Source organism: Ixodes scapularis, unplaced genomic scaffold, assembly GCF_016920785.2.
Source record: "Ixodes scapularis isolate PalLabHiFi unplaced genomic scaffold, ASM1692078v2 PGA_scaffold8__174_contigs__length_109621045, whole genome shotgun sequence".
Classification (NCBI taxonomy): domain Eukaryota; kingdom Metazoa; phylum Arthropoda; class Arachnida; order Ixodida; family Ixodidae; genus Ixodes; species Ixodes scapularis.
The window spans coordinates 45547666-45572098 of NW_024609883.1; positions in this window are offsets into that span (position 1 = coordinate 45547666).

Here is a 24433-nt window from a genome sequence, read left to right on the forward strand (position 1 = left end):
ATCCGGGCGTAACTTAAAAAGAGAAAAAACGTTGCACGCGTAAAATTCACTGCCTTAATATTTTTTTGTTGCATTGTAAGTATTTTCTTGAATAACTATATGGCTCCTTCTGTTTTAGTTTGAGTGATTCAGCCACCTGTTGCTGCTAAAAACATTGTAATTACGACAGTGACTCCACAAGCTGTGTAGTCTGTATTCAATGAACTTAACATAAACCTCTTACATGGTTTTCATCAGAAAGTGGAAAGATCGTGAAAGTTCGCTTGTTCTCAAAACACAATAATATTACACTCCTTACATGCTTATTGTATCTCGAGCGAGTATAGTATTTGTTTGTTACACCACCTTGTTGTTTATGGGAATATTCTGTCACTCACCAAAGATGCTAAGTTAGCAGATCAGATTATGATAAAATGAGCAACTTTTCTGGTAAAAAAAATGTTGAAAATTACATGTAAATACGGGATGTGTATGCAGGCCAGAATCCAGAACTAGCCACAATAGCTAAAAGTCCAGATGCAATATTCAGTACGTTTTCTGTTTACTTAACTTAAATAAAAATGTATTGATTCATTCAATAATATTTTTTGAGGAAAGCCACTTTCCATTCTGCGTTTTTTGCGTCACCGTGCAATATGTCCAATTTTCACAAGAACACCAAAAACCAAGATTAAAATAAAAAAAAAGCTTAAAACGGAATATAACTTTACAAATTGAATAATCATTTACCACCCGATATTGTATGCCTGTTATTAATATGACGAATTTGAGTTTTAAGAAAAACAAGGAATTAGTAGACTTGCATTAATCCAATTTCTTTTGCGGGAAAGGTGGCTTCTCCTACAACAGAGTCCATATGAGGCAAAGCTTGCTCGACAGGAAAGTCCATCCGCGTGTTGATGTTGACACAATATGGTGTAAAACATTTAGAGATTTAGAGGCGTTCCATTTTTTATTATTTTTTTTTAAGTTTTTGATGATAACCATTAGAAAAAAAAACATTTTAATAGTTATGGTCAATATATTCCTAAAATGCTTGTGTTAGTAATTTTTGTTACCGTGCTTAACCGGCAAGTGCACGATTTCTTTTTAAATTTCTTAAGCAACTAAATTATTCGCGACGACATTAAAAAAAAATCCTTACGTCTACCTAATTATTTTCTTTTTGCGCACAAGCATTACATTGTTTCTGTGCTAGTGCGAGATCTTTCATTTTTTGGCTCTGAGTTATGAAATCGATGAACCAGCTTTCTGACTCCACAGTTTTGATCTTGTAATCAGCACCCCACTAATAAGCCTGTAGAAATATTGTATACTCATGTCAAGCGTAAACTAAAAAAAACAAAAGTTTCTCCTCATTAGTAGCAAGCAAAGCTATCAGTTCCGGTCATCTGAAACTGATTTTTAAACGTTCTTAAAACAATACAACTTAATGTCTGAAAATATAAGTTTTAAAAGTTTTTTTATTTTTATTTTGAAGATTTATCATGCTTTTTTTCAGCATCTATATTTAATTTAGAACATAAACCATCTATAAAACTACGAGTCAAGGCTTTAATAAAATTATTCTGTTGCATATACGATTTTTTATTGTTATCTCCAAATATAAAGAAGCTTGAAGCGGGGCCGACCTATGCAGTGCAAACAAACTTATAAAAAAGGAACTCACACCAGGGTGACTCAGACTAGAAATGCGAAGTATACAAATATTAGAAAAACAGTATCTGCGTATTTAAAGCTGAAAAACAGTATTGCGTATTTCAAGCCAATTTTCTTTTTTAAGTGCGGATATTTCTTTTTATTTTTTTTGTTTTTTTTTTTTGTTTTTTGTGAACGGTTTTATTAGCAACTGCAACTTTATATTTTAAGAATTCCTGCAGATCAACTTTTATAACTTCGCTGCTTCCTGCTGCACAAATGGGACAGTGCTGCCACCTCGAGCCTGCTGGCGAAACCTAAACTTCATATTTTTCAGCGTGGTAGCGCCATCTCGTGAACTCCGGTGAACACACAACATGAAGGTTTTGTTTCTTGGCGCTAGGTGTCGAAAGCGCCCTTGATATTTTTACGCTCGTTTCCATTTCTATAGCATAGGCTGCGGACTTAGTTAAAATGACGACTGGACGTTTAGAAGTTTGAGTGGCACACGTAAATACGCAAAACAATGCACTTTTAGAGGACATTTAGATATAAAAAAAACTATTTTAATCGGTTGGTTCTTATCCTTCAAAGTTGTTCAGGAAGCTCTAGAGTTTTATAGTTTATTACTTATATTCGATATTCTTTATTATAACTCAGATGCTCCGAAATAATGACAAGTACATTTCATACCAACGTCTACCCCATGCCCATCACAGCCAGGGTGTCGAAGGTGTCGAACCGAAATTTTTATCGGTTCGGTTCCGGTTCGGGTTCACGGCTTTCGGTTCGGTTCCGGTTCAGTTCCGGGGAGCCAAAAATAACGGTTCAAACCGGTTCGAGCCGGTTCGAACCGGTTTGAACCGCTAAATCGAGAATATATTTTCCGCGTTCTTTTGGCACTATACACTATTTCCGTTGTGAAACGATTAACTATATAGTTTCTTGGATCGTTCGTGCAATTTACTTTTGTTCTTAGGTACCACAAATATTAAATTCAGTTATTTAATTTTGACGCAAGAGTAGAAGAAAATCTACATTAACATACATAACGTCGTGTTCATACAACTCAATATCTATTTGTTTTAGGAGTAAAATATATTTTGCCTGAATCAAAATGTTTAAGTACAAGAGTAAAGAGTGAGCTTGTTGGTACGTACCTGTAAATAGATCAGCTTCTAATTTAGAATTATACTGTATTTTCTTGTCCTTTGTTCGTGTTAAAGTAAAATTCTAAAGTTCAAGCTGATCTATTCACATGGTATAAAATGTTGTCGCGAAGTGTGGTAAGTCGTCTAAAATACCCGTGATTGGTACAACTTTGTGTGTCAGTATTAAAAGTGAAATCGTGTCATTGAGCTAAGGAATTAATTACATCCCATAAAAATATGAAATGAGCATGCACCTCGTGGCCATATATCATGAAATAAGGTTTACGAAATACACTTCACAATATATATATATATATATATGATGACGACCCAACTGAGCTAAAAGCAATGCAATTTTCGAAATGTAACAAAGTTTTAGGATAACTCCTTTCAGTCTATCTTTTATAGAAACACCGAGCGGCAATCCAAATGCCTGTTGTTCTAACCAAACATTGTTTACTCTCAGCGCCGCACGCAAGCGACTAATCATGGAGCAAGGAGTAATTGCAATTGTTCACTCTAATATATACGCACCTTTGCACTCAGGTCGAATCTGGCCCAAAATAGCGCTTGCCCAAGTGAACATTTTCTTATACAGAATAACCTGGCATAGCCTGGCTGTTGAGGTTTGCTGTTGACAAGATGCCGGACAATTTAATTTGCAAATGAGCATCACCCTTGCTAATTGATGATTTTAACACGATAGCGTTAACGAGCTCATGTCGCAGAAAAACCGATGTCGGTGGCGTGACTGGAAAATCCTTATGGGTCGATAGGTTCATGACGTCAGAGCTACATACCCTAGCGCAAGAATTTCAAACAACCCACAATGCTTACGTGAAACGTGACACCACTCGTGGATTGAGGGCGATTAAAACATGATATGTAATGCGAAATAAAGGTCACCGTATGTTTCAAATGATTTCACTTTTGAAAGTAATTCCTTTGCCTTAAAGAAAAGATTAAAAATTTTAGGCAGGATTCGAACCCACAACCCTTTAGTTGCGGGTCAGACGCTTTTCACTAGGCCACGCGAGGCACGCGTGCGCGGAAAATGAGAATGCGATGCAAACGAGGCCCGTTGACGCCATCGCGTTCCACTTTTAAAGGTGAAGCTTAAGCGCCCTTCAAAATTCTTTTTTGTTTAGTAAAACGAAGTAGTATTTCACGTTCTACTCGACAAGGCAGCTACTTAATTGGACACTTTCTGACGGTTTGCGTGCGTAATCATCATAGTTCCACCGCGCGTCCCTGTTTACTTTCTTTTCGTCCAGCCCACAGACACATAAAACTAATGTTCACCAGATAAAAAAGGCAATAACAGACTTCTATATGTTTGAGAAGTTATATGTGCGAGGAACACATAGTTATTTAAATTAGCTTCAAAATCAGAAATGTATGAAAGGCCGTCCCATATCACCTACAACGTGCCTGTCGAGGATAAAAACGCCGGAAACGGTTGGCAGAACCGCTTTCAAATAATTTGGGGGGCATTGCTTTAGAGTGGTCGGCCCTCTATTTATGTTGTCAAATATTTAATTACTCATTAAATATATTTTATATTGATAAAAAAATGTTTTCTTGATAAAGTTCATATAACCGCTTGAGACTGACGCGGAAGGACGATACTCGAAACTACGCGAGCTGTGGAGTCTACGTAAAAGTGTTTTTCTGTTTGCTGATTGGCAGTGTGAAACATCGGGTTGCAGGGTACGCTAAAAAGGACTCTATGCTCACATGATGTATTGGAAGTCAAATACACGAAATGTTATGTTTTCCAAATAATCCCTTCCAGAACGCCTTACTGCAAAAAGAGATGCGTAAAGATGCACGCAATGATATTCATAATTTTACATAAATAGCGCGAAGGACAGACAAAGATTCTTGAAATCTTAGTATATTACATCTTATCAGCTTGCATGAGCTCGAAACTTCCGAAATACTGCCTCGGAAGGCAAATGTTATATTCGGTTTTACCTGCACTTGTTTTGGGCCCTCACTTTACAGCACTATGCTAGAATAGTCATGCGTTCTAACATTTCTCTAAGCTGCCATATCTCATCGCGAGACTGCTATAAATACTTCACAAATTTACAATTGGGACATCTATGGCTAGTGTTGCGAACATCGCATTTCTTTAGAAAGCTGAACTATTTAGCATGGTATGCACGTGACTTTATCACACTATAGGCTGGTGGTCACTCTGATTCCTTCTTGCTGAGAAAGTTGAATTCGACGGTGCAAAAGGCACGCTGCAGGGGTGCAAGCTCAGTGAAAGCAAAGTATTTGAAAGGCTAGTATTATTATTCTTAGTGCATCGTCGTGAGGAACGGCGCCAGCGTCTGGCACGACAAAAATGTGCTTTTTGGCAAGAGCTCTTTTCCAATCAAAGTAGTTTCCGGGGTCACGCCTTTTGGTCTGCGCCAAAGATGTAGGGAGGAGGAGCCTTTAAAACACAGTATGTTTCTAGAACTCCCCCCCTCCCCCCCCCCCCCCCCCCCCCGGCCCCACACACAGGCGCACTTCTTTTTACAGCGGTGCTGTTAAGGGCTAGTCATGCGTTACCGCCATCTATAAATGGCGACGGCAACCAGACAGCCGGCTTGCCAGTTGTTTGGTTGCCACCGTCGCTCATAAATGGCGGCAACCCCTCCAGCCTTTCCAGTCTGGCTTGCCAACTTGCGGCCGGCCATTACTTCATTCCACCATAGTACAGCATCTCTGGCCTTCCTTCTTCACCAGAGTGGAAAGGCTGAAAGTATTCCTGAGGAATTGCCTCCTTCGTTTGCGTCTGTTAATTCGACAATTTTATTTGACACTTGTTAACCGCAACCTTTCATTGCTTTTATTTTGCACCCCGTGAAGTTTAAAGGGGTCATGAAACGATATCGGGTTAAAATGTGCATAACTTTTCCGAGGCGTACTGGTCCCCTGGTCCAAGTGTACTCGCACAGGGCGCCACTGATTCAGAAGCTTCTTTGTCGCGGTGAAATTGCGAGGATTGAACGAGACTATTTCTTTTAGTCTTGCTTTCTCAAAGATTGATGTTGTAATTGTGGGATCAAAACCACCCGCCTGTCGACAGTCGAGCGCGACTCATGGGTTGGGCAGGAGAACTGTGTGAGCACCGTACATCGGCTCGTAACAATCAATGCCTCGGCGGACACTTGGGTAGTGGCTCGTGTCCAACCTCTGTGGCAGGGATGGGCAGTATTTCAAATACAAGTATTTGAAATACGTATTTCAAATACAAGTATTTGAAATACGTATTTCAAATACTTTGTGTATTTTGCATTTGTATTTAATTACAAATTGGGTAATGTATTTGACGTGTGTATTTAAATACTAAAACAATTGTAATTAAATACAATTTTCTGGGCGAAAATACATCCCTCAAATTTATTGTCACTGTCCAGAGCAGGAAGAAAACTACGTTCTGCACCGAATGCAGTGTCTCTCAAACAATCACAAGCGTTTAGTGACTTTGTGATTACGGTGCTAGTCCACGGCAAGAACAGTGACGAAATCGACGTTCACAGGCAGACTGGCTAAATAAGTGCCTGTGACAACTTGTGGTGCTTTCCAGCCTGATTTCCAACCATATTTTTGCCTGGAACATCCTAAATGCGCGGGTCGTCCAGATTTTCGTAACTGGTGCGAGTTGCAACAATAAAAAATTATCTAGCTAGTGCTGCGCGTCTTGGTCGTCTCGGTTCTTTGTTGGTCTATACCAAAATGTAATCGACAAAAAAAGCTGCTTGAAGCTCTGTACTTTTTTCACCTATTACGTTTAAGCTGATTACATATTTTTTTTTGTGATTATATTTCGATTACGTTACTAGAGCCTCGCACACAAACACCCGAGTGTGCGATGCAAAATTAAAATGAGATACCATGAAACCCATTGCAGCTGTCCTGAAGTCGCTGACGCAAAGTTTGAGCAATGTATTTGGAAAAGTATTTGGAGGAGACCAAATACATTTGGTTGTATTTGTATCTTGTACTTATATGCTTTTCTGGAGATGTAATTAGATTTGTAATTAAATACATTTTTGACGAGGTATTTTGTATTTGTATTTCGATACGTATTTGCATGTGTTTTGTCCATCCCTGCTCTGTGGTGATGAGAATAGTCGAACTCTAACAATGCCTGGAGTTCCAGCACGCGTTTTTTTCCTTTAAAACTCCAACGCGGGGGTATGATTAACGTTGGCGGCATAAGATAGGCACCAGGCCACGTGGCCGCTTCTGGCTCCAAATTGAGGGGATGAACGGTGCTCATATTTCTCTAATTTTTTCGGCGACTACCATTGCCTAGAAAAAAGAGCAAAGCCAAGTTCAATCAGTTATTAACGTTAGGGACTGATCCTGAGTAGTATTTAGTAATGTATAGAAATATGTTATAGCTCATTTAAACAAAATACAGAGGGGTCGAAACTTGGGCAATAACTTGAGAACGACGCTCGTGTAAGACTTACAGCGACTGCCAACGTTCGGCTGTTCCTCTCACGTCATTAAAATATCTTCTTCTTTTAGGTATTCCTCCCGTACACACGTGTAGTTCTATGTAACGTCATATTAATAGGTCGCATTTAGTCATTTTAAAACTTCTATTCTCAGGGACATCTTTCGAATATACTTCAGCAACAACAAAAAAATGTTTCAATGCCTCAATAATGTAAAATTGGTCTTGCTACATTTTTTTTTTGGTACTTTCAATAAATAGTGTCAAGAAATAACCCGTGACGTTGATAGGTTTCGGAAACATCCATTAGTTTTCCCCTAATAACAGATACAGAAAAATAAAGGACAGAGAAAGCTGTCGATATCTCCTCAACTCGCAATTTGAACAAGCGGCCACGTGATCTGACCCTAATTATATACCTCGAGTGTTCATCACAGTCATTTTTTAGGCTGCAGGGGTTTGCAAAGCAAAAGCTTGGGCTGAGCTTCAGATATTGTTAGTGTTGGGCTATTGATTATCATATCTAATTGACATGAGCCGTTACCTGAATGTTTGGCCATGCTGATTGTCACTCGACCAGCACTCGACTAGGGGTTATGAAAATCACTTACGTTACGGTGCCACGTGACTCTCGGTGCGAAATCGTGATGTCATGTTACGTCATGCTGTCAACAAGGTTAATACATCTAGTGACTTCCTCAAATTAAATCAATTTAACGCAGTGAGTTACGTGACGTCACGAGGCCACGTGACATTACTTGACAAAATGTATTGACACCATGACGTCACGTGACAACTTGACACATGGTTAATCATAGTGCCAACAAAGGTGCCATGAAAACCCACAATTTATCATACGTTGCAATTATGTATATGACGATTCGATCAACAGATAGAAATACAGCCGCCAATTGTTTATTCCCATATGTTCATTTTGTGATACCAGCAAAGAAGAAAAAAAATATTACCTTGAACCGTTTTGAACCGGTTACCGTTATATTTTTTTTTCGGTTCGGTTCCGGTTTAGTTCCAAGATGGCGGCGAAGATTTCAGTTCGGTTCAGTTCCGGTTCGGCTAAAAATAACGGTTCTGTTCCGGTTTGCGGTTCGGTTCGACACCCCGATCACAGCCCTTGTTAATGTGAGCAGCATTCACAAATAAATAAAGACTACCAAAAGCCTTGAGGCTAGCTGTAGTTGAGAACATTACGCTACAGGGGCTTCCCCAGGAATTGAAATTAGGGGGGGGGGGAGGAGGGGGGTCTAAACTTTTAGGGGGGGGGGGGGAGAAGGGGGGGTCTAAACTTTTAGGGGCGGGGGCATTGAAAATAGAGGAGTCGTTGCGAATTAGGGTGGTGCCTTCAGAAAAACAAAAGCGGTGTACCCCCCCCCCCCCCCCCCCCTCCCTGGAGGGTGTGTAGGGAAATCATTGTTACGCCATGTTTCGGTAGTTGTGTTTGGCGCCTTGAGTATTTTGAAGCATAACTGGTAATTCTTTGTGTGAGGGCTAAATAGAAAATACAATTCGCAAAACAGCGTCCCACAACGATGTTCTGGTGATGCTCGTCCTTGAGAAAACACACAAAAAATGTATATTGTAGTTTGTAGTTTTCCGAAAACGTTGAAGGACGCGAGAGATAAGGAAAATGAATGAAGTTCAACTACAGTTTTTACCGGATCTATACAAATTGTTTATTTGTGATCTAGTCGTTTAATTGTAAATTAAACAAACAAAAAATGAACAAACTTAGATTTTCATTTTTATTTTACCATATTGTATTTTCAGATGTCTCAACAGGCTTGCAAAACAATGAAACTTGTTTCGTTTAAATTGAAAAACAAAATCGGCCACCTAGAAATTGTTTAGTACATTAAACCAGTGTGTTTTAATGTTTGTTAAACATGTCAGGTTTTTAATAATCATATAAATTAGTTTGACAAGTTATATTAAGAAGGTCGAGAATCTGCTAAAGTTCGGCTTCGACCATATCAACTTTTTTTTTTTACACTTGATGCAAAGTGTGATAAAAGTTTGAATAATTTTTGACTGTTATGCGCGTGCGTGGATATTTAAAGCGAGCGTACACTGCCTGGTTGAAGTAGGCAAAATTTCATAAATAATTTAATTCACGTAGAAGCATAACATAATAAGTATATGAAAGTTTAATCAATTTTTGTATATTGTGTAAAATATGGTAAATATTGTTTAAAATTGAAAACAATATACTGCATAAAATGTTTTACTAATATTTAAAGCATTTGTGCAGATACCAAACAACAAATTCAAGACATCCAGCTTCGTAGAATTTCGCCAAGAGTTAAAATGCACTTTGCAGTGATACCCCAAATTTCCAATTCCTTCCCGAAATCGCTAAGTTTGGTTTACAAATATTTTTGTGTGTTACCTGATAATATATAACTTGCATTTTTATATTATCTATGTTTTGATATTTTTATAAGGTAAAAAATGAATTTCTCATAAAATGACTTAACTCTTCTGCGATTATGTCACTTAATAAATGCGGAATAACCTAAAAAAAAAAAAAAAAAAAAAAAAAAAAACTTCAGTTAGACGTTTTTTGAGCTACTATCATGCAGCTTTGTGTTCGGGCGACTGGGTGTATTCATATTGTTTTACAGTCACATGAAAAAAGCTGTTTCGATAGTTCATTGCTTTATCGCCTTCTGCAGCCACAGTAGTGCCTGACATAGTGAAAGGATTGATATAGTGAAGCAAGTTTGAGGTTGTGAGAATTTTCTTGCTGCTACCCGCCTCGGAAAGTGACATGACGCACTGGTTCGACAACACGTATTCATTTATTCCCTGTCATCGCCCACGCCGAGATCCGAAAAGCCCCCGCGCATCCGCTGCGAGGGCCTTTTATCAGCGGCGCAGCGTCGCTCGCGTGGCCGACTACACTTGGCCCTCTCGCGATGGAAATGGTTGGACGATTTCGCATGCGGGCCACTTGGTCTAATGCTTTGGATCCCCAGGGTTTCCCACACATCTGCCCTCTTCAAAAAGAAAACAAGACACATAAGGAACGTCTTAGGAGGTCTCGGGGTGGCCTTCCTTCTAGGTCAGCCAGGGTCTCCGCAGAAGGGCGAGCACCGGTCCGACGTGAGCACTTCCGGACGGTACCGATGCGGCTGTGGTGGGTCTGATGATGGTAACTGCGTCGCCGCCGCTACGTCTCTGGCAACATGCTTTAGAACATTAGAACAAAATGATGCCATGACGCGAAAGGAATAAGTGGCCGCGCCCGAGAACGACGCTTTCCCAACTGCAATACAAAAGCACAGCATGGCTTTGTGACACTGCATAGCCACCCGCTTTGTGTTTGTGCTGCTCTTACCGTGTCACATTTATGACCCTCCTTTTTCGCATTCCTTTTTCTTTCGCATCCCCGTCGCCCCACTCAGACCATCATAATTGTAGGTCTTCCTTTCACTCTCAAGTTGTGGAGTAGCCGGCGCCGTTTTTAAGGTTGCCAATTTCTCGAAAACCGCCATATATTTTTTGTTCTTCCTCTCTCTCTATTTCTCGGCAAAAATGAAACAAATTAAAATTCTGCGAGTAGGAACTTTAGTATATTTCGATTATGTGTTCTACCAACACTGGGTTTCATGTTTTGTAAAAGTTACTGAAGACGACAGGCTCGAGCGCGTCGCATTGTTAAGGACTCGGAAAGTTTGTGGTATTGTGCAAGTGTGAGGCAGGCGTCATCTTCAGAACTTACGCGTAAAGCATGTGCTTTTCTCTCTCTCTGAAGCGACAAACATCTGCTTACTGGGCTGTGTAAATCGCACACTGGGCTATGAATTTCTAAACATTGTAAAGGTGTGTATGGGGTTCCTCAATGTCCTAGCTCTATTCATGATTTGCATTTACGTCACGTCAACAACCATGGTAATGGTTTAGTCGCTGTGCTGAGCACGTATCTGTTGCGGCATACATTTCGAACCACCGGATTTATTTTTTCCAAAACAAAAACAAGTAGGAGTGACCCACGATGACTGCCAGCACGGTGTGATAACATTACGGTCAAGCCACGTATACAACCCTCGCGACAAAAATTGAGCTTCTAGACTTTGGTTTAGTTCTGACCGTTCAAAAACGGCGCCTGGAACCGAGAATTTATACTCTTGGCCTACTTGGACGCCGCTCTTCTAGATGGCGCCACTTGTAGGTCCCCGAGCCGTGCTGATGAACAAGGCTAAGGCGGGGACACGCAAAAGAACACGCGGATATCGCACGGAATTCAGGACATGCGAAAACCGTTTTAAGCCATCTTAGAAAAACCAGGCTATTTACTGTACGAATATATAAGAAAGGAATTAACTAAAAGCCTATTAAAATCAAAACATCAGGATTGGGGAAAAACAAAGGACAGCAAAACAACACAAAGTTTGTGTTTTGGCTTAAATATGTTCGACAATCATTAGCTACTTTGCGTCCCAACGCTTTGTTGATATTTAAGATTTATTTACGACAAACACCAACCCGCGGTTACTTTCTGGAATATTGGCCCGGAACTATTTTCACCTATTCCAAGGTTCCTGCGATTTCTGTCTGGCATTTCGCACATGTGTTTTCGTCTTAACTCCGATGAAAGAAAAAATGTGATAACCAGTACAGCTGCTGTCCTCAACAATATAAACAACGTCCAGTCATCTGATCTGACACTATCGGCATGCTTGTTTGTTTTTTTGGGTTTTTTTTTTTGTTTTATTTTCCACCGAAATCTTGCACTTGCTGATACTAGCACTGCAAGTGCAATAGGAGCAGAGTAATTTTGAGTGACGACAGCAGTAAGGAAGCGAGCATGCCGGCCGTGTCGCGGCGGTCGCCTATTGTTCGCCGCGACCTAGCGGTAGCCGCCGCAGGAGCATCGGGGAGCAATGGCGACGAACAGCACGGCAGACAGTGTCCCCGTCGTGATTACGAAGGAATTTAAGGCAGTTACGAATTCGGAAAGTTCCTTCTGTAGCCGGTGCTGTCGGCGCAGAATCATCGGGAAGTAATAGCAACGAACACCACAGAGGACAGAGGGCGATTAGGAATCCGGAAAACTTCTTCGGTAACCGGTGCAGAATCATCGGGGGGAAGCAATGGCGATGAGCAGCACAGCGGACAGTGTTCCCGGGGTGATTACGACGGGGTTTACGAATCTAGAAAGCTTCTTCCGTGGTACATATAAAGAAGAGATACTCCTTCGTGAACCTGACCGCGTGTACGACGTGAAGGAGGTCCGTTTCGACGGACAAGTGGATGTCACGGAGCGCCGTACTCTGCTAACAAAATTAAGCGTGCCCGCAAAAAAATATAGTTGGCGTTGAGTGGACCGTGGTAATTATGTACGTTTATTTCTGAATCAGCTTGACAATAACTGGGCGATTTTTTTCGCGCCGTTCCGCGATTCCCGCTACTATCTTCCTGCAGACTGATGGAAACATCCAAGTGTAGGCTTAGGTGGGCGACCGCACTCCGCTTCTCGATTCCGGTGAAGTATTTGCCGCACACTTTAGAGTTTGCCGTCGGTGTAGATGCTGTTCCATCGTCGCTAGAATAGAAAAAAGTTAATTGTATTATTCGTCAGCAGCTTAAACAAAGCGCGAACAGAAAGGTAATTAGAAACGCCACTAACCTGTATGGACGCACAAGTCGCACCTGCAGCCTGGTCGCGCAGTACTCTGCCTCGTACGGCCGTACGGCTTCGAAGGGACGATGTAGTACTTCGTGCCGTGTGCGATCTTCGACGTACTGTTGCAGCCGACCACGCAGCAATTGTTGCGGCTTTCTTGGTGCGGAATAGCCATCTCAGAAATTACAACGCTAACCCACTACAAGGCACAACCAACGCAGCGACTGGCAGAAGCTCCCCGATGCGATGGACCCGTTTGCCGCTAGGGGCGCCCTGGTCGGGGCTTGAATTAGATGCGCACGGTTCCTATAAGCAGCAAGTGCGAGGCAGATCGGTATGACTCATGCCATTTTCAGTCTGTTTTTATCCGTGCATCAAATATTGCCGCGTGCAGGGTCACGGACTTTTAGAAGGTTCTCGTTTATTTTTGCTGCAGACATAACTTCTATCGTTGATCCCTGTTTTTGTTGTTCTAGAAAGTGCTTCTTCATTCTCGCCCCGAGCGCGCTACGCCCGAACCTTCTCCGCCGAATCTTCGAGATAGTGACTCACTCTAGATAAGAGGCCGCCCGCGACCTTGTCGAGTCAGTCTCGCCCCAGCGTTCGACTCTGCTCTGACGCCGACTTGGACGCTCGCGACGCTCTGCTGTTATCTTCTGTCTCCTTTTTATTTAGTTTTGGGCACAAGTTCGCCCCATTAAACGTTTAGTTTCTTCAAATATTAACGCCTCATCACTTGTCTTCGTGACAATATGACTTTCCATTCACATCATGTATTCGGTAGCTCAAACTTCTTTGAGTATACCAGTAATCTTACTTTTTTTATGCATTATACAATTTTGAGTATTGTTGTCTGGGCTATCTTGCGTGCCCTCCTTTTTTCACAGTGTCAGAGATAATATTTTCTCTTATGTTCCATATTCATATTCAATAATCTTTTTAGCTTGATTTATCTCGCGCGTCACTTTCCTTTTTTTTCACGTCAAATTTTGAGTTGCACCAAATCAGCACGCTTTTACGCGTTTCATATTTACGTTAGATTGGACATGCACGACAAAAGATGCGTCCTTGTGTGAGCCCACGGGTTCCTTAAGGGCGCCCCAAAAGTTAAAGTAATTAATAAATAGTTACATAGTTTAGATTGGACAGAATAAGAACATCCTGGCGGATCACAATTTCCCGTTCCGTATCCAAGCTGAAGATGTAGTCAACCCGTATTCTAAAGATAAATGATCCCACAAGTTTCATGAAATAGAAGTACATTCAAGCTTTATTCCGAGAGAAGCTGATATTAGATAATTTTGGTAGATCGTTTTTGCACTCCGACAACAATACCCGATGCTTTTTCAGCGACATCGCGTTGATGGCGCTGAAGAAGCCTTATTCGGTGTTTTCAAACAAACGGCACTTTCTCAGAATACGGAGTTTTAGTAGAATGCTCCGATGACTTCTATAACAATACCCGATAAAATGAAAATGCATGCGTGATGGCGTCAAAGGAGTAACGGGAATTGTTATCGGAGTTGTGCGGAAAGCCAGACGTCTGCTTTTTGCGCAAGAGTAGCGCTGACGTCAGAGAAGCGCCGAACTCTGCCTGGATATGATTGAAGGGATAGTGGGTAGACCTCAATACCAAATGCCTTGAGGTCTACCCGCTATTTTTTTTTAATCAGCCAACGGGAACTTTGCGTCGTTCTGACATCACCGAAACTCTTGCGCGAGAAGCCGACGACCTGCTCGCCGTATTGAATCAGCCTACAGGGTAAAATCTAGAAAACTAAACACGGTGTTTCTTCCCGCATAAATAAACCACAATGTGCAGAGAGTTGAAACTCCGTGAGAAAGTGACGCTGCAGGTGGTGATAAAATTCGAAAGTCTGAGCACATGACGTTAGATGGATGAAAAAAAAATTATCTATGCGCCGACGTCCGCCTCAGCCTAATTTGTATCATACCGATATTTGGCACTGTGGGCGCCTGTAGCATCAATTTCAGTAAAACCACTTTCTAGTTAGAAAGGCAAAATTGTTTTCCGTCTTGCTGAGAAGTTTTCCTTCAGACTTGCTCTAGGCATAAACAATCTCAAATTTCAGTTTGATATGAAATATATATACGGATACATTTGGCTTAGATGGACATTGGTTTGCAGAGAATTTTTGTTTCTCTTTTGTATATTCTCATCCAGGTGCTGTAATGTGCTCAAACCTTCGCATTTTAACACCATTACTTGTGTCACATTCTCACGGAGTTTCAGCTTTCTGCGATGCAGTTTATTTTTTGCGGGACGGAAAACCCGGTTTCATTTTCTTGATCTCCATCTAGAACGAAACTTCCTACTATCGTGTTGAGATATAGTTACTACTGGTAATTTCAAGAGGTTTATGATTAGGCAGTTTTAATAGATGGTTTTTGCATTTTATTAATATTATCCGACACTCCGCAGGTGGGTTTGCGCGTCTGCCGTATTCATTTCGATTATCGTTATCGGAGCCTAGTGACGATATAGAAAATCCCAATATTAGGGAGTTTTAGTAGACCGTGTTTCCCCTCCGCTAACCCTCCGCTAAGAAGAAACCGCCACTGCGCCTAGGCGCCGATGGCCTTAACTGTAGGGTTCCGGGTAGCGGAGGGGCTTAGCGGAGGGGGAAACACAGTCTAATAAAACTCGCTATTGTCTTGACCCGGTTGAACGCAGTTCGAATTCGGCAAGCTTGCATTCGTGAAATATATTTAATGTTATATAACAGTTGTATGTTGGGACAAAATGTTTGCTTCCTTTCTAATAAGGTCATTTGTTTTAAATGGCTAAACGTTTGTTTAAATCCTTATTTTATTACTTTAGGAAGTCTAAGATGCTACCACCAAAGATTTGTGAAATCAGCCTGGTTACTAGTTTTGAAGGCTGAATTTTGAAAATTAAAGTCCTCGACACAGGTCAGGTCGCTCCTCGGTTGGAAGGCGAGCACTCTCCCGGCTCCAGATATGCCAGCAGGGCATATTGCGATTTGCAAAAATAACACGATTCTGCTCGGTGAGAGAGCCCCGAACGCTTTAAATTTGCAAAAGGAGGAAGCAATCAGTGTTTGCTATTTGCAGCGCGAAAGGTTTGAACTTTTAATTGCCAGCTTTTTCGTAAGTCAGTGTTCCTTTTTAATTTGGGCGAACGATGCTAAAGCAGCTGACTTGTGCTTGAAAACACGTAAAAACGACTGTGGTTTGCAAACATCTACAGCAGTGCTCACAAAAAAAAAAAAAAAAAAAAGAGTCGCTACATCTCTGCAATAGCGATAACATGGCTGTGCGAAGAGGCATGATAGAACTCCGCAGCGAGAAACGAGCTGTACGCCATGGTTGAACAAAACCAAGCAAGAAGATGATGATGTTTATTGGAATGGCGTAATGTGCGATGACTGTACAAGAAAGACGCAGATTGAGTTTTGTCACACTCCCCCCCAATGACGTAAAGTAATTGGTGGATAGATTCCAAGGGGTATAAATGTTGAACGGGTCTTCTAATGATGGTACCATTAGGAAGACGCGCCATAGCAGCTCGGATGTGCCCGTCTCGTCCAGTCAATGCTTCTACGACTTCTCCCGTCTTCCTAAGTTGTCGGGGTTGGAGATGTTGGTAGAACAAAACTAGAGTTCCTTTCTTCAGGGCACTGGAGGAAGTCGGCACCGTGAAATGGACAAATCGTAGACTGGTCAAGTATTCCCCCTTACATCTACGCAAAAAATGATCTGCCATCTTTTGACGGTAACACCACCGCCTGTTATATTGTCCTTCAAAGGAAGGCACAGGCTCCGCGCTGGAGCTGGTCGGAAGTGCAGTTAAACGCCTTCCCACTTGAAAATGGGAAGGAGGGAGTTGTTCCTTTTCGGTGGCTTCGGCGTAGACGCATGTCAGAGGCCTAGAGTTTATTACAGCCTCAATTTCAGTTAATACGGTCGTCAATTCTTCGAAGAGCAGTTACCCAAAACCTTCTTGAGCGAGGACTTTACCGACCGCACCATCCTCTCCAAGAACCCACCCCACCAGGCGATTCTCTCAATTATAAAGTTCCTCTGTATCTGCCGATCAGCGAAGTAGGTTTGTATCTCCTCTCCACGTAATGTTGCCCACACTTTCTTCAGGTGTCTTGAAGCACGCTGAAACTTTTTTGCATTGTCAGAAAAGATGACTCGGCACACTATTCTTTTTGACACAAATCTTCTGAAGGCCATCAGAAAGTGGGGGTGGACATGCCGGTCACTAGTTCAAGGTGAATGGCACGGCTAACGGCAAAGGTGAAAATGAGGATGTAAGTCTTGTTGTTGCCTTTATCTTTTGTGTTGAATGGTTCAGCGAAGTCCTCACCAGTTACCTCAAAGGGGGCGGCTTGGGTTACTCTGTCTCGAGGGAATGGAGCAACTTGCTCGGTGGTCGCTCGGCTGTTGACACAGTTACAGATTACACATTTTTTCAACACCTTTTTTACCATCCGTCTTCCCCGAACAACCCCGAACTATTCCCGCAGTTGTGTCAGAGTCTCAAGAGGACCAGCGTGGAGATGTCGTCGATGCGTAGCACTGGTCGAAAGCTCAATAAAAGGATGATTTGGTGGAGGAATGATGAGATGCTTTGCATTGTCAGACACGTCAGCGTTGCTCAAGCGTCCTCCGACCCCGAGCACTTCGTCCTTGTCCAGGTATGCGTTTAAGTCCCGTAACGGAAAGTTGCTTTCCATACGTGCTGAGCAACGTGAACGCATCTTTTGAACCACTGGTATCTGACGGAAACGTTGAGCAAAACTACGCCCGCATGATTGAATATGACGACAAGATCGTCACGTACATCGCCACCATCGCACAGGAGGTGGAGGAACTCCGACGAGCGAGCCCCCAAGCCGGTACAACCCGAATTCACCACGACGGCGACGGACACGTTGCCACCTCTCAGGTGAAGCTGCCGAAACTGGAGGTTCAAGCGTTCGGAAGTGCAGCTACCGATGGGCAACCCTTCTGGGAACAGTACAAGCAAGTCATACATGACAAAAATAGCCTTTCTAACGCTGAGAAGTTCTTGCACCTGCGGTCAATGCTTACGAGAAGGGCAGCATCAGCGAAAGCCGGCATTCAAGCAACGGGAGAAAACTACGATACCGTCCTTGAGGCTTCTCAGGGAGCGCTTCGGTCCGACTGGCGTTCTTAGTCAAGAACACCTCTCCCAACTGCTTGATTTGCCAGCAGTACGACACTCGAGCGAGGTGAGTGGGCTACGACGTCTCTATGAAAACTTACAACGTAATATGGCCGCTCTCACCGCGCTCGGGGTTAAGAGCGACACTTACGGAGCTATGCTCTACTCTGCGCTACTGAGAATGCTGCAAGGAGAGTTTGTCATTGACTACCACAAGTGTCGACGTCTTTCGGACAAGGAAAACGACGGTATCAAAACAGAGAGCCTACAACGCTTCCTGAAGCTCGAAGTGGAGAGCCGTGAAGAGGCTTAACAAGTTCGTCAGCGAGAAGCCAAGAGTATGAGCCATCCAAGATAAAAGAAGGCGGAAAAGCCACTTCCAACGGATCAGCCGCTTCTCTTTATTCAACTAGTCACTCAAAGCAGACTGAACCAAGCTTTATTCGAATTTCACTGAGCCTCACCGATAATACGTTGAGGCCTTGCTCGTCTGAGTGGTTAGAGATAGCTGCGTTGATGTCGGAGATCAGTCTCGTTACTTGAGACCTCAGAGCCGTCCGCTTCTGCTTTAGTCGTTCCATAGCTTCTCTGGGTCTCGCAGCGTTGCGCCGTCACTAGGTTTTGTTGAGTATTAACGTCGGTAGCGTCGTTGGGACTCGTTTTCTTGTGGCGTCCCTGGGCTTGTTTCGTTGCGGCTGGATGCCCCGTCGTCCTTCTTCGTGACTGTCATTCCGGGTTGTAATGTGCGATGATTGGACAAGAAAGACCAAGATTTAGTTTTTTTAAGGCATAGGATCCTCCAATTATTTGCCTCAAGGAGTTTTTGTACAAAGTTCCGTTCGATTGTGGGCTTTGCTGCATGGGCCAGGTGCGTAAATGACCACTTGTTAGAAACATAAGAGAAGTGTGAAAAATGCATCTCCCTTATCAGAACTAGCCAAACATGTTGCTGAATGTAATCCGTGCTCACAATTTCGGGAAGAAACTTCAATCTTGCGTAAAGAAAGTGATTCGTTTAAAATAGCCTTAACAAGGCAAATGTGCAAGCCTGTCGCATACAGTTTTGAACAAACGCGTAAAAAAGTTTAATTTGCGGTGAGTTTCTTGTTTTGTTTTGTGTTGTTGGTGGCGTCAGAGATTGCTGCTTTTCACTCCCTTCACATAGCCTTGACGGGGATTATCATGCGGGGTCGCTTGGCAGCAAGTATCTACTCTTGGTGCGGTGTCTAGGTAGGAGGTCAGTCTGTCTGACTGAGTTCCGTCAAATCCTTGCGGCGGCATGTCTTTTGTCTTCCCTCTTTTCTGTACGTGTAGACGTCTATATATTGCTGTTCCCTTGCGAATAAACCCAGCTGCCTTTGAGATTTCGTGTAGTCTTGTGTTATTTTATTTCTTCCGTGTCTCAGGGCTCAGATGATGATGTTTTTTTAAAGCCAGCTTGCCTACACACTCTCGCTTCTTGTAAGTATAGGGTGTTCAAAATTCCGAGGCTGTATCTAAGATCGTCCTGAAAAATCGGAGCCTGCACGTAGCGGTCTCAAACTTTTACCATAGGTGTAGATTAATGGTGTATTGTGCCTCGTTAAGTCTCGAGGTGTAGCCTTTGAAAAGCTTGGTGATCACAGGAAGTGTGACCACCGAGTTTTTTAGTGTCAACTGAGGACGTCGACAGAGGCTACCGAGTTACCGACAATTTAAATCCCGCCAATGGGGCTTTGGGCGCCATCTCTGGATAGACTCAACAAGAAGACTAGCAAGTTTTTTTTTTTTATTTTGAGTTTTGACTGAGTGTGTTGTCTGGTCGCTTTGCCTATCGGTAGATGGCACATCAAGCATATTTCTCGTGAAGCGCTGGATGGATTTCGCAGGATATCCAGCGCAGGCAAAAGTAGGGGAACATGCCGGGACGCATGCAACGTCGGCGAAGTGACTGTATCGAGAACTTTCCTGCACGGCATAGGATTATTTGTTCTTCAATCTGATTGATCTCGGCGGATAGCGGCGCGGCGGCACGTGGAAAACAGACGCACAACTCTGGCTCCCGTTGGGAGCCTATACAGGAACTCTAATTTCTCGCTAACTCGGCCGTCTGCGTTGACGTCCGCATTGAACTTGGCAAGCTAGTTGGTCTCATTTTCCACAGGCAGGAAGCTATGCTTTAATATTTCACAAGGTAAAATTCACCACTAAAGTACACCTTTGATAAATATTTGAGAATGCTTCGTGCAGGCGCTGATTTTTCCAAACCTTTTTAAAGACAGCCCCGGGATTCTGACACCTTATAATATAGATTGTTATTCTTTGCACCTTTTAGGTATTTCAGTTTCCCAATTAAATAACACATCTACAACTATTGTTCAATATATAGTTTAACTAAGTTTGCAAATTATAGATACTAAGAGTCACTAAAATCATATTTAACTCCGTAACCAACATGATTTTCTGAAGTCGGTGATCGACTGTCGTGTGACGCTTCTGGTGCTCTAGTTTTGACTCGGAATTGCTGCTAACTGAAAAAAAAGTGTCTGATGACGTAAACGCTACACTAAAAATCTATCTTTCTGGAAAATATTATTTTCAGGCGTACGTGCCCTACCCAGCCTTTTACAGTGTCCGTGAACGGACATAGGGTGGGAATGCTTCTCACTTTACAGAAGCCCCCATTCAAACGGCCAGCGTAATGATATCCTTAACAGAAGTCCCTTTGCGAATGGCGAATCAAGGACAGTTGCCCCACTTGCGTTCAGTCCGATCGAGTGTGAGGGTTGCCATGGCAACAGATGCGTCGACTCTAACAAAACTAATTTTTACGCCGTTCTTTTTTTTTTTTTTTTGAGCCGGCGAAGTTGTAGCTACCCTACTGAAAAAAAGTATATGAATCTATATAAGAACTGATATGAAATATCCAAAAACTGATATGCGACATATGAAACTGATATGAAATATCCAAAACCTGATATGCGATATAAGAACTGATATGAAATACCCAAAAACTGATATGCCTCATATAAGAACTGATATGCAACATATGCCAACTGATATGAAATATCCAAAAACTGATATGCGATATAAGAACTGATATGAAATACCCAAAAACTGATATGCGACATATAAGAACTGATATGCAACATATGCCAACTGATATGAATGTGTCCAATAAACATATAAGAAATAAATTCATATAAGTTTTTTCAGTATACGACGTGCCGCGCGGGAAAGCAAACACGTGGCTTGGAACCGCAGTGGAGCGGCTTGATTTACTGGTTTTCAAATAATTACTGCATGAGCGTTTACTTTTTATTAAGAGATTCGTCCCCTGAGCCGTTCTAAATACTCTCAGAGGTACGACATTACTGAAAGAAAATCTAACACGCTGAAAATATTATTTATTGCGTAGGTGGTCACCGAAAAACTCCGTACTTACAAAACGACCTGTATAAAAGGCGGAAACGCAGAGCTCCGAAGTAGTTATTGGGTGTGCTGTTGTATTCATGTTTGTTGTGCGTGTGTGTGTATGCACTCAATGTATTTGTTCAACTGATGCTAGTGGTATGCGTAATGTAGCTACATGGTGGCGTGAGAAAATAAATATATTTTTGCAGCGCATGAATTAGGCAGTACCTAGCGCCACCTAGCCTAGTGTAGCTGATATGCGGCATAGGAAACTGATATGAAATAATAAGTTCTGATATGAAAAAGGTGTCCAATAAACATATCAGAAAAAAATTCATATAATTTTTTTCAGTAGGGTATAAGAACCCTTGCCCTTGGTCGAACATTCAGAAAACGAATTAAATGCTTCCTGAATGTCAATAGCCACCAGCCTCCTCATCAATAGCCACCAGCAGCACTAGTCTGTCGTGCGTCCCTAAGTTCAAGCCTCTTTGAATTGGGTAGTAAGTTCTGTTCTGTTCTGTGATTGAATCAATCCTGGCCAGCGGCATTTGTTCCACTAGCTTGCACAGGGACGATGTTAGCGATATCGGTCTGGTGTTTTGCGGCTTGTTCGGTACTTTTCCTGGTTTCGGTAAGGGTAAGACCTATGGTAGCTTCCAGTCTGTTGGCATCTGACCGTTGCTCCAGATATTGTTGATATGTTTGAGTATCGCGCTTTTCGCTGCTTCTGACAGGTTCTGAAGCATGCGGTTTGTTTGCATGCTCTTGATCTTGCTGCTGGCTATGGCCGCCTCAAGTTCCCGAAGGGTGAAATTAGAGTTGTAGTGATGTTGCCGCTGTGTAGGGCTATGCTTGTCGTTGTGCTATTTTCCTTCCCCTTGCCGAGCATGGAATTACAGGCTTTCCACATATGAGCTACGGAGGTGTGCTCGTTAAATGACTCGCATAAGTTGTTCCAGTTCTCCAGACACAACTTGTTGGCGCAGACTTGTGCATCTTTAGCAAGCGTGTTGGCTGCGGTAATATCCTTGCATTTTTGGGGATTCTCGGTACTTGTCGACCAGTTGTTGTCTGCGTTGCCACAGCGACAGCAGATGCGTGTTTGGTGTCGGGCCATACGCGTTGACTTCTTTCCGAACAGTGGCCTTTTCAGTTGCGTCTTACATCACGTGGACGAGCTGTTCTATGCTGGTTATGTGGTATTCTTGGTTCATAATAGGTACAAAATTCTCCCACATTATTCTTATTGTGTCTCTTTTGTGTTTGAGCTTGCGTTTTAAGTGTAATCGCATGTGTATCAGGAAGGTGATCGCTACCCCATGGGTCAGCGGTTTCGCAAGACCAGGATATTTTCGATTGTTGCGTAGAGAGAGTTAAGTCGGGCGACGAGTCCTTTTGTCGATGTCCTTGCCCCAGTCGACTCTTAGTTTATGGGTCATTTAGTAACTTGAGTCCCGCTTTGTCATATTCCTCTTGTATCTGAATGTCTTGATCATTACGTTGTTCTTGGATGGTGATGTGAAGCATCTGCAACCCTTGAGACCAATGTTCTCACCATTAACTTCTTGTAATATTAGTGCGTCTTTAGTTTCATCTTGTAGTTTCATGTTGAGTTCAGCTTTACGGTTGCGAAGGCCCCGACAATTCTACTGGAGAATATTCAGGGCTGTAGATTTGCTGTCATTTATATGTGGACTGGAGGCCATATTGAACGGGAACTGGGGTACTCTGTAGGTTGTATTACTAGTGCTTGTATTCGTTGAGCCCGGTACAGCACGAACCTGGAGCGCCGTTGTTGCATCTGTTGTTGCACCTGTTGCTGTTGATGATGTATCTATTGTTGCACTTGTTGAGTCTGCTGTTCTATACTTTTCCTCTTTCCTTCCCAGGCTTTTCTCTGCGTGGTGTGAGTAGCTGCGGCGGATTTTGGGGTCGTTGTAGTTGTATTTTCTGCGGGTTTGAAGGAAAGAATGCTTGAGAACGTCGGTATCTGGACCTGCTGTGGTTGTTCTTGTTTCTGCCTGGCGTCTTTTTGTTTCTTATGTTCGATTTCAGCTAGCCTTTTTTGCATGGCTCCTCCCTCGATCACCCTGTCCTCCTTGATTTTGGCCTTAAGTAGATCCATTTGTTTCTTGGCATTCACAATGATCTGTTCGTGTTCCTTGAGCCGTTCTTCTTTTGACGCATGTGTTGTCTCGCTTGAATGGGCTTTCTTTGAAGTCCTGTCTGTGGTGTTTTGCAGGCTCTCCCTGTTAGTTGCGATTGAGGTGGCATCAGCAGCGATGATCCTACTGTTGTTGCTGCCGTTTCTGTTGCTCTTTAGCTCTAGTGGTGCAAACTGTTCAGGATTTTGCATTAGTGCAAAGCTATTCTTGTTGGAAGCATATCCCCCTTTCAGCGTGTGTAGGGTGCTCAAGAGGCGAAGATTGGTTATCGCTGTTTTCGCAGCATCTGCTATTGAGCTTCTTGTTTGTGTCATCCTGCGTACTCTTGCCTGTTCCTGTAGGTTGGCGTCAGCATATATCTTGCTTGTACATTTAGGCTCTAAGGCTATGTTCCCGAACACGTGACAGTTAGGGCAGATCTCCCTGCATTGTTCTTCTTCTGGATGGGCTTCTCCCCTATTGAAAAAACCAGCTTAAGCTGGTCCCAGCTTCAAGCTGGGTTATTGCCCCAGCATGCCCAGCTTGGCATGCTGGTCATGCTGGTTGATCTGGTCATACTGGTCATGATGGTTGATCTGGTCCCAGCTTCAAGCTGGGTTATTGCCCCAGCATGCCCAGTTTGGCATGCTGGTCATGCTGTTAAACTGGTCATGCTGGTGAACTTCCCAACCAGTTTAACCTGTTTAAATTAATACACAGAATAAAAAAGCCAAGCTCGTCAGAAAAGCCAACTCGGCATCCAATTTATTATTTTCGTACTTGCGGCAGCCTCACATGAACTCAAATGCTACACAT